Source organism: Procambarus clarkii, chromosome 80, assembly GCF_040958095.1.
Source record: "Procambarus clarkii isolate CNS0578487 chromosome 80, FALCON_Pclarkii_2.0, whole genome shotgun sequence".
NCBI lineage: Eukaryota > Metazoa > Arthropoda > Malacostraca > Decapoda > Cambaridae > Procambarus > Procambarus clarkii.
In genome coordinates this window covers 8,485,401-8,496,670 of record NC_091229.1, presented here as the reverse complement: position 1 = coordinate 8,496,670, position 11,270 = coordinate 8,485,401, and the positions used below count along the sequence as shown (strand labels likewise).

The following is an 11,270-nucleotide window of genomic DNA, read 5'->3' as shown; positions in this document are numbered from 1 at the left end:
CAAGGTACAGTCCTTGCACCACTGCTGTTCCTTATTCTCATATCAGATATAGACAAAAACACAAATCACAGCTTCGTGTCATCCTTTGCAGATGATACAAAAATCAGCTTGAAAAATACCTCTGCTGAAGACATTGATAAACTACAAACAGATATTAACAAAGTTTTTGATTGGGCAGCAGAAAATTACATGATGTTTAACGGTGATAAATTCCAGGTACTCAGATACGGCAAAAAGGAGGATCTTCAACATAATACTGGGTACAAAACACAATCGAATCTGCCCATAGAAGGAAAACAGCATGTCAAGGATTTGGGAATAATGATGTCCGACGACCTAACGTTTAGGGAGCATAACCAAGCAAGTATTGCGTCAGCCAGAAAAATGATAGGATGGATTACGAGAACCTTCAAGTCCAGAGATCCCATCACAATGGTTGTACTCTTCAAATCACTTGTGTTGTCCCGTCTTGAGTACTGCTCAGTACTCACTTCCCCCTTCAGAGCAGGAGAGATTGCTGAAATAGAGGGGATACAGAGAACATATACGGCACGCATAGACGAGATAAAGCGCCTAAATTATTGGGATCATCTCAAAGCTCTCCAAATGTACTCACTAGAAAGGAGACGAGAGAGATACCAAATAATATACACATGGAAAATACTGGAGGGACAGGTCCCAAATCTGCACAGTAAAGTAACAACGTACTGGAGTGAACGACATGGAAGAAAATGCAGAATAGAACCAGAGAAGAGCAGAGGTGCCATGGGCACAATCAGAGAACACTGTATGAACATCAGAGGTCCACGGTTGTTCAACGTCCTACCAGCGAGCTTCAGAAATATTACAGGAACATCCGTGGACATCTTCAAGTGGAAACTAGATTGTTTCCTTCAAGGAGTGCCGGACCAACCGAGCTGTGGTAGGTATATGGGCCTGCGGGCCGCTCCAAGTAACAGCCTGGTGGACCAAACTCTCACAAGTCAAGTCTGGCCCCGTGCCGGGCTTGGGGAGTAGAAGAACTCCCAGAACCCCATCAACCAGGTATCAACCAGGTAAGGCCCAATATAAAGTTTTATAAGTAAAGAGCCAGGTTACGGGCAAAGTGAGGCCATTGCAATCCCTAAATTCATTCCCCACCCCTCATTTAAACATTTGTGTGGGTGATAAGATGTCATCCAACCTTTCGAGTGTGAACACTGATATAAAATAATTATTTAAAGTGTTTGCTGCCTTTTTATCATCCATTATAGCGAGGTTAGTCTCATCTTTTAAGGGTTCAACCGAGTCCTTTGTTTTGGTTTTACATCTTATATAGACATAGAAAGATTTTGGATCTTTCTTTATATTTTGGGCAAGTTTCCTTCATATTTTCTTTTGGCTACTCTAATTTTCTGAGTGGCCGAGTTTAGTGCCCTTTTATATAAAACTCATAATCAACGATGTCCACCGTGGATTTAGCATCGCGGTGTGATTCCTTCCCGAGTTTCGACAAGGAACTTTGCAGTCATACTATAGAATTGATCCTATGAAGTGTGATCATTTAGTTTTCTTTCTTGCCTTTCTTCTTTTCGGCACATATTTTTTAAAGAGTTCCGTGATGACCCTCTTGAAATTTTTGCCATGATGCTTCCATGCCATGTTCGGCCATCAGCCATCAGCTCACTCCAAGAGATGGTTTGCAGTTCCTCTTTCATTCTTCGATAGTCACATCGAAGGTAATCTATAAAATCATCTTTGACCTTTATGTTGGTTTCTATATTCGAAATCCATCTTACAATATGGTGGTCGCAAGAGGGGGGTTAACTTTTCCCCCATATGAATTGGATCAATCATACACTCTTTAGTTGTTAGCACAAGATCTAGTATAGTTACCACGTGTGGGCTCTACCACATGCTGTATGAGGAAGGAATCCTACACAAGTCGAGAAATTGTTCACCTGCTTGAGATGTTAGGTTGATCCAATCTATATTCTCGTTGTTATAAGTCCCCCCCCCATTATTAGGGTTTGGGTTTTAGATGCCGGATTGATCACATTATGTAGATCTGCAATATCCTCTGCCACTATTGTGTCAGCCCTGTAGCAGACTTTCACAGTCCTTTTGCTACAATCTTGAGTTAGAATGTTGCACTATACCGACTCTGAGTAACCCATGGTGTTCAGTTCCTCATTGGTGGTTGCATTCAGGTCCTCTTGCACATACAGTATGACCCCCCCCCCCACCTGCTCTTTTTTTCTATCCTTTATGGCTGGTATCCTGCCATAAAGCATACCAGCATATCCATACCAGCCACCAGCTTTATGGCTGGTGGCTGGTATCCTGGGAGATAGATTTCACTTTCTATTATGTAATCTAGGCCCCATGTTCCACTGATGCCAATAATTTCGGGATTTTCAGCCTCAGCATACGCACATAATGAGTCAAATATTTATTAGTCTTCGGGAATTTGTGTAGACACAATTTAAACTACTTACATTATTCCTGGGGGGCTGAGAGATTGCTCCTGTATTTAGCACACTTCTATTCTGTACATTTCCGCTCTGGGATTGAACCTGTTTGTTATCCGAGATATAGATTTAGTTCTTACTAAATTTAGTTCTGCCTGACTGGGTAGAGGGTGTTGACTTCCCCCGTCGGCAATCTGGATAACCTGTCCTATCTAGATCTTTAGCTGTGCATTTTTGTACCGTTCTTCGTTTTTTACCTCCTTCAATTTGCCTCTTAAGACCCTGTCGTTTGTTTGCTGCTCTGTAGTGAGATCTGGCAATATATATATACTTGGTTATATCCATGGAGATCTAAGAGTTTGTGTGCATGGTTTAGTATCTTCCTTCCGTGCTCAAAATTTACAATGATTATTCTTACCATAGTTGCTTCCGGCCTATCCAACCTCCTGACATCTGATATACCTTCTTGCTTCCACCTTGCCTATCAGTTTCTCTAACATTGCATCAATGAGTTCCTTCTCGTTCTTGTCTTCATCTTTCTCGAGGTTACTTAAATGAGGTTATTTTTTCATCTATGCCTATCCATGGTTTCTGCGTCCCTTTCTTTAGCACCTGCATCCCGAGGTTTCTGCGCCCCTTTCTTTAGCACCTGCATCCCGAGGTTTCTGCGTCCCTTTCTTTAGCACCTGCAACCCGAGGTTTCTGCGTCCCTTTCTTTAGCACCTGCAACCCGAGGTTTCTGCGTCCCTTTCTTTAGCACCTGCAACCCGAGGTTTCTGCGTCCCTTTCTTTAGCACCTGCAACCCGAGGTTTCTGCGTCCCTTTCTTTAGCACCTGCAACCCGAGGTTTCTGCGTCCCTTTCTTTAGCACCTGCAACCCAAGGTTTCTGCGTCCCTTTCTTTAGCACCTGCAACCCGAGGTTTCTGCGTCCCTTTCTTTAGCACCTGCAACCCGAGGTTTCTGTACCCCTTTCTTTAGCACCTGCAACCCGAGGTTTCTGCGTCCCTTTCTTTAGCACCTGCAACCCGAGGTTTCTGTACCCCTTTCTTTAGCACCTGCAACCCGAGGTTTCTGTACCACTTTCTTTAGCACCTGCAACCCGAGGTTTCTGTACCCCTTTCTTTAGCACCTGCAACCCGAGGTTTCTGTACCACTTTCTTTAGCACCTGCAACCCGAGGTTTCTGTACCCCTTTCTTTAGCACCTGCAACCCGAGGTTTCTGCACCCCTTTCTTTAGCACCTGCAACCCGAGGTTTCTGTACCACTTTCTTTAGCACCTGCAACCCGAGGTTTCTGTACCACTTTCTTTAGCACCTGCAACCCGAGGTTTCTGTACCACTTTCTTTAGCACCTGCATCCCTATCCGGAACTATGCCTACACTCACTGTGCTCCCCTCGAGTGTCTGATTACCCCTCCCCCTCCCCACCCAGGAACGGGTGGTTGACCCTGGGCCTGTCCATACGTGTATCATCTAAGGTTTTTTAAGGTCTATGATTAAGGTCCATCAAAACCTTTTGTTCCTCCAGCAACTCCTTTATCGCCTTGTGGCCGTCAATCAGTTCCTTTAGTATTGCGTCGCTATGCTTATTGTTTACTTGCTCAATAATCTCATTTAAACGTCCATCTTTTTTCACAAGACTTGATTAGAGTGTTAGAATGTTAGGGAGGGAGAATGTTAGGGAGGGAGAATGTTAGGGAGGGAGAATGTTAGGGAGGGAGAATGTTAGAGAGTGTTAAGGTTAGGTAGGGAGAATGTTAGAGTGTTCAGGTTACGTAAGGAGAATGTTAGGTAGGGAGAATGCTAGGTAGGGAGAATGTTAAGGAAGGAGAATGTTAAGGAGGGAGAATGTTAGGGAGGGAGAATGTTAGGGAGGGAGAATGTTAGGGAGGTAGAATTATCGGGAGGGAGAATGTAAGGGAGTGAGAATATTAGAGAGAGAGAGAGAGAGAAAGTTAGGGAGTGAAAATATTGGGGAGTGAGAACGTTAGGGAGGGAGAGTGTTCGGCAGGGAGAATGTTAGGGGGAAGAATGTTAAGGAGGGATGGAGAATGTTAGAAATGGAGAAAATTAAAGTGGAAAATGTTAGGAATGGAGAATGTTAGGGAGTGAGATTGTTAGAGAGTGAGAATTTTAGGGGCATAGGGAGAATGTTAGGGACACAGGGAGAATGTTAGGGACACAGGGAGAATGTTAGGGACATAGGGAGAATGTTAGGGACATAGGGAGAATGTTAGGGACACAGGGAGAATGTTAGGGACACAGGGAGAATGTTATGGAATGTTAGGAACATTAGGGACTGGGAAATGTCCACAGGTAATTTGCGAGCACGTGGTAAATCAAGTAGAGCTGTGCTGTCCCATGTCTAAACGGCCGCCATTAATACAGGTCCTGGACGGATTGCACGTCGTGGACCGAGTCTGGTGTTGGATGATCAGCTTACACACTACATAACAGCATAGCGTGTTAAATGTTTATTAATTTTTAGTGTTTAGAATAACCAATTAGTACTTTAGATCTACTGTTTAATTTCAGTGAGGTTAAAATAATATAAACCCCCAGATTTGTGAAGTGGAAACTTATCTGTGAAAATAAATCATAACATGTACAGTCTGCTTAGCAATAATAGTTGAACATTACTTGAAACATAATTACATAAATACAGTCCAAATAAATATAAAGAAATTATTCATGGGTAAATTTTCCCCAAAAAGAACTTTGACCAACTAAAAGACTCGAAATCCCGATGAGTGCATGGAATACAATCTAAAGTTATAGAGGAACTGCCTGAAGAACTATGCCTATCACTGAAATTACTTTTCACAAAGTCTCTGAACAAATGGATAGTTCCCCAAGACCGGAAATATATAAATGCCACGTCTATTTTCCAAAAAGGCAGAAAGAGCTCCGCGGAGAACTACCGTCCTTGATATTGAACAGCTTGATATCGCACATCTGCAAGCTCAAGAAAAAATTCCAAAAGGAGCATATCATTCACCATCTTTCAGTGAACAATCTTGTAAAATCGACAACATGGGTTTGTGAAAAATAGTTCGTGCCTTACAAACTTGCTCACATTTTTGGAAACGGTAACCAGCTACTCAGACTAATGACTTTCTGTTCATGCAGTATACATGGATTTGGCTAAAGCGTTTGATAAGGTACCACATGAAAGACTAGAAAAGAAATTACACGCTCATGGAATAAATGGAAGAATACTAGAATGGAAAAAAACAATGGTTAAAACAAAATAAACAAAGAGTGGTGCTAAATGGGAATGAATCTGACTAGAGAAATGTGGTAAGTGGGGTACCACAAGGGTCCAATTCGGGGCCATCCCTTGTAATATACAGCAATGACAGATGAGAATATTTCAAACCAGTTAGTTTAGCTCATTTACTATGCACCCCATACGTATTCTGTGGGCGGTAGTGGAAAGTGTTAGAGGCACATAATGGTCTCAGGGACAGAGCCCCACAGTTCATTTAGCTAAGCAGTTACAGTCTTGATGAGCTAGTTACACAATTCAATGCACATCGTCACATCAACAATGGGCTCGAGACCGAACACAACTACAGTTTCTAATTTAAGCAACTGACATGTATGGAGGACTAGTGTCACAATTAATATGTTTATCCTGCACACCGCATTCCATCCAGTGGGCAGCAGTAGAAAAGTTACAATCACTCAGTTGCTACCTACAGTTAGCAAACTCAGGATATTTGTCCAAGATTTCTGGCAGCAGATCATTTTGAATTAAATATTTACACATCTCTTGAACATTTGTTATAAAGTTGTCTCTGAATTTACGTATCTTTTCGCACTCCATCACATAGTAACGGAGGGTTTACGAATAATATTGTTAACACAATTTACAGTTTACATTTTTACATTCCCATAGATACTGGGACTCTGTTACCATTATTAATAATTTTGTATTTGTGTAGTTTCAGACACGAGCATGTTACAGTTATGTTTCAAAGAGTTGAGAGCAATTAAGGATGATAAAGAGTCACCTACAATTATTGTATCAAGTTTGGACACTTGTACACATTTCAGTGCAAGAAGCAAATAGTTCGGTCTGAAGGATAGAGGCCCCGTTGTTTATACGGACTCCCCACTCAAAACATAAGCCATCGCCCATTGCCAGGACAACTGCACTTCCAGCTGCACCCGTAGGGCGGTGTAGGAAACCAAATGTGGTATATTTTATTTTATTTATTTATTTATATAGAAGAAGGTACAATGGGTTTATTAGAGTACATAGCATTATTTTTTTACATTCTTGTACAGCCATTAACATGCATAGCATTTCGGGCACGTCCTCAATCTAATAGATAATTTTAAATAGGTAGTTTCTAGCAAAATTGAAGAAATGTTTACAGGTACACAGTAAGAAAATTTGACAAAGATTAGTTAGTGTTTTAATGAAAATTTAAGGGTTATCGATAGGTACATTGCAAATAATTTGAGGATTATTAATTAAAAGGTATATTGCAGTTCAAAATACATTCAATATAACAACCATAATATAAGGTGATAGCAATGATTACTATGGTAAAGTTGTATGGCTTAGGTACATATATTGAGAGGAGTGGGTAGCAGTATGCGTTCATGCAGTACGCAGTATGGGTAGACATTACGAGTTTAAAGCATTAGGTAGGAAAGTTTGAAGATAAAATGAGGTACTTTTTGGTTTTATTTTTGAATAAGGCATAAGTTGGAAAAAAATTCAATTCGTTTGGGAGTGTATTTTATAGACCAGGTCCATTTACTTGCATTGAGTGTTTACAAAGATTAAGTTTGACTCAGAAGATATCAAAAATATATTTATTTCTGGTGTGGTGAAAATGGGTTCTATTACATCTATCCAGGAAGAGTTTCAAAACAGGGGTAGTATTTAAGAACAGGGTTTTGTAAATGTAAATGGCACAAGAGAATGTGTGGAGTGAGTTTATGTTTAGCATGTTTGGGGATTTTAACGGGAGGGGGGCGAGTGTTGTCTGAAAGAAGAGTTTATTATGGTTCTGATAGCAGATTTTTACTGGGCGATGATGGGCTTGAGGTAGTTTGCAGAGGTTGAACCCCATGCACAGATACTATATGTAAGATACGGATAGATTAGCGCATAGTGTAGTGAGAGAAGAGCAGAGTTTGGAAAAAAATATCTGATTTTAGAGTATACCAACCGTTTTTTAAACTTTTTTGGTTATATGTTTATGTGAGTGCTGTCGTTGAGTCTCTTGTCTTAGTATAGGCCAAGGAACAGTCCATAATTTTTATTGCTGATGTTAGCATTGTCTATCTGAAGCTGAACTGCATTTGTTGATATGCTTCCAAATAAGATGTAGTAGGTCATTTCTATGTTTAGTGTGAGTTTGTTGGTTGATATAAATAAGTGAAGTTTTTTAATTCATTATTTACATTATTTAATGTGTGTATGGGTTGGGGTCTGAGTAGATGAGGGTAGTATCGTCAGCAAGCAATATAGGCTTAAGAATGTTAAAGACATTAGGCAGATCTTTGATGTATATAAGAAATAGGAAAGGTCCTAGGATGCTGCCCTGTGGCACTCCTACGGTTAATGGTAGAGTAAGAGAGTCATTGATGGCTACATATTGGTGTCTCTCACTAAGACAGGATCGGATACAGTTCAGGGCAAGGCCTTGGATTCCATAATGGTGGAGTTTAAGTTAAAGGTAGTTATGGTTGTGGAAAATTCAACTCATCATGTTAATATTATTATTATCTAAGGAATGTATTATTCCATATCCTATCTATATATCATAATCATATCAGATTCATTGATCATATTTACTGTATCTACATCAACATCCTGCAAGACCATTGGTCAAGTACACAATTGGGCTTAATGCCTATATAATATTGTAGATGTGATCACAATAATCTAGAAACCTTCCATATAGCCAAAAACATTATTGGAACCAAAATAATACAATCCAATGATGTATTTTTAGAATCCTTAATAAAACACAAATTTTACTATCCTGTATTGTTATTAATCTTTAAATGAACTAAGCGATTATCTTGTAATATAACTTTATTCCAATAATCAGTCTAAATAAAGAAAATAAACATTTAATAATCATTGCCGGCACCTCCTGGTGGAGGGGCCGCGACCAGCAAATGCTGGTTGGGAAGATCTGGTATCATCTGGTACCTGGTAACCTTTGTTTACATCCAGGAGTGCACTCGTGTGTAGGGCTGGAGAATTTTTCAGCAAGATATTTACACACAAACTATTGATAATCTTCAGTGATAGCTCCCTGAATACTGGGAGAGTTTATGAACCTTATTTAGGGTGGAATTCCTGGTACATATATCCAAAATCAAGAGTCTGGAGGTCCTCTGGTAGTGAAACCCAACCACCACCTCATCTACCATGTGAGATGCAACAACGTGCACTCCTTATTTGAGCAAACAATTAGAATCCATATAGCAATGCTGTGACATCCAAATCAGCATCATCAGCCTACCATATTCATCATTAAAATATAGAGCCTTGTTTCAGCAGGAGAGACACCATCTGGCTACTGTCAGATAGGCTTTGGTTCTCAATATCAGGATAAGTTTTTAATTGTTTTAGATCGAAGATTGGCCAATTAACATGCTTTATTACATTAATACATCCATATATAAATTGAGAGTCGTTAGGAAGCGAGGCAATGCCTCATCATCTAGTGAGTTCTGACTTAGTCTTTTAGTGACTATGAACCAGGCAGTGAATGAACCACCTATAATGCTGTATATTTATATCTTGTGTATATAAATATTTACTATAACTTATGCATTTAACTGCCTTATCCATAATCTTAATTTATCAAATTAATTTATTTTATTGCATATAATAATTTTTGTAAGCAAATTTACATAAACCTTGTATAATTATACCTTGTGTGTGCAGCAGCACAGATATTCCTAGGACTAGGCTAGAGAGTGTATAGTTCAGATCCTAGATCATGCACCTTATCAGTGTTTGCAGTAATAGAGCTATTTTATCATATCCATGTAAAAAATACATGTTAAATGTGAGGGTGTGCCCACAGGTATATTGTGTTCTGCAATTTATGAGCCAGATCAGCCTTAAGGATCCTACCTGCTACAGCCCATTATCAGTATCAAGGTCACAGAGGAGTGGACTAACAATCCCGCACAGGAACCTTGCATTCAGCTATGAGTCCTATAACAAAAGTAGTCCTATACCTTTATCCATCTTGTTTGCGGTAGTGTTCCCCATAAAATTTCCATGTTACATCGTTTTTATTTACGTTTCTACAAACCATTTTCTTTAAACATTTTAAAGCATACACTATTGTATAAATATTTTGAGGCAAAAGAATCTTTATTATATGTAATAATTTATAAAGTGCTTATTATAATTTATTGAGAAATACCAAGATTTCTCCTAAGTGCTAACCTTTAACGAGATGTACTCTAAAATGGTGGTTTCAATAATGGGTTGACACAAGACTTGACACAAAATGAAGACTTATTAAACGCTCATAATCATTTCCATTTTACTAAAGAGAGGATTCAATTATCATCATTGTTGACAAGTTCACTAAAAACCTAATTATTAAGCCTTAAAAGCATTAAAAACACTAAAATAAATAGCAATGGGCATTTATGTTGAGGGAAACACATTCAGAGTGTCAGGCTTATATTTTGTGTGGGGAGTCCGTATTGTGGAGGGAATCACATTCAAAAAGCCCGCCAAGGGAAACATTTCATATCTTAGGCAGGATTGTGCTCTGACTGGTGGACGAAGGCCGTGCACAAACTTCCGCGCATGCCTGGGTATCCCGTATGCCAAGGCAGACAGAGATAAACCACACTTAACTCAGCATGGGCGAAGTCCACCCGGCACCCACTAGAATTTGGGATACGTATATTTACTGGCTGACAAACGGGGTTTTGCCACCCTTTATCCTACCTCCCCTGAGAAGCCTAGAATTGTTTCACCTACCTTCTCCGAAGACTACAGCTCAACGCGAACTATTATCCTTGGTATTACATCACACCATTACCACACCACGTGGAGACCACCTCCACATTGGCACAGTGAGTAACCGTTCCTACACAGTGATCAAGGGGGACCTCGCCACGCTATCTGCATCATCGCTCTGCCAACTTTAGTCAAGATATCTTAGATTGTGTTCAACGCTTACAGTCTCGATTTACTGTTTTTTGTTGCACCATAGATGTTCTCCGGCTTGCTGGTTGCTGTTAGATATTTTTCAATTGTGTTGCCTGAGACATTTCAATTCCTGCTTTTTGTTTCTATGCTTTATTCCACATTTCGTGTAATTCACTATGATTCTCCATAAGGTCCAGTTCCCAGTGCTTTCAACCGAGTATTTTCTCTGAATTCTGCTATTTTATTCTTGTTTTGTGTTTTCTCGCCCAGATTTCTGTTTTTTTTTTTTTTTTTAGTTAAGGGGAAGTGGTTACCATTCACATGGATTCTGCCCCCATCGTTCCTGAGCGTATCCAGGCCCAGTGTCTTCAGTGTGTTTACTACAGCGCCAGTGACTTTAGTTCTTTAGTGTTTTTACTATAGCGCCAGTGACTTCAGTTCTTCAGTGTGTTTACTACAGCGCCAGTGACTTCAGCTTCCCAGTGTATTTGCTAAAGGTTCGTTAATTATGCAAGGTTGTGAATTTTTGTGGGGCATTGCCTTTCCTCATATGTATGGCTCTAGGAAGACATTTATGTCAAGAACGCCAGTGAAAATGCATGCCTATCTGTTTTAGGTTGGACTGGGATCTACTTGACACTGTACCACGCAGTGCCTCTACT

At 39.9% G+C, this 11,270-nt stretch overlaps 1 pseudogene; it reads right to left on the bottom strand.

Moving 5' to 3' along the window:
• Positions 1-1,445: 1,445 nt before the first annotated feature.
• On the bottom strand, positions 1,446-1,543 carry LOC138357954 (small nucleolar RNA U3; annotated as a pseudogene).
• Between the last annotated feature and the right edge of the window lie 9,727 nt (positions 1,544-11,270).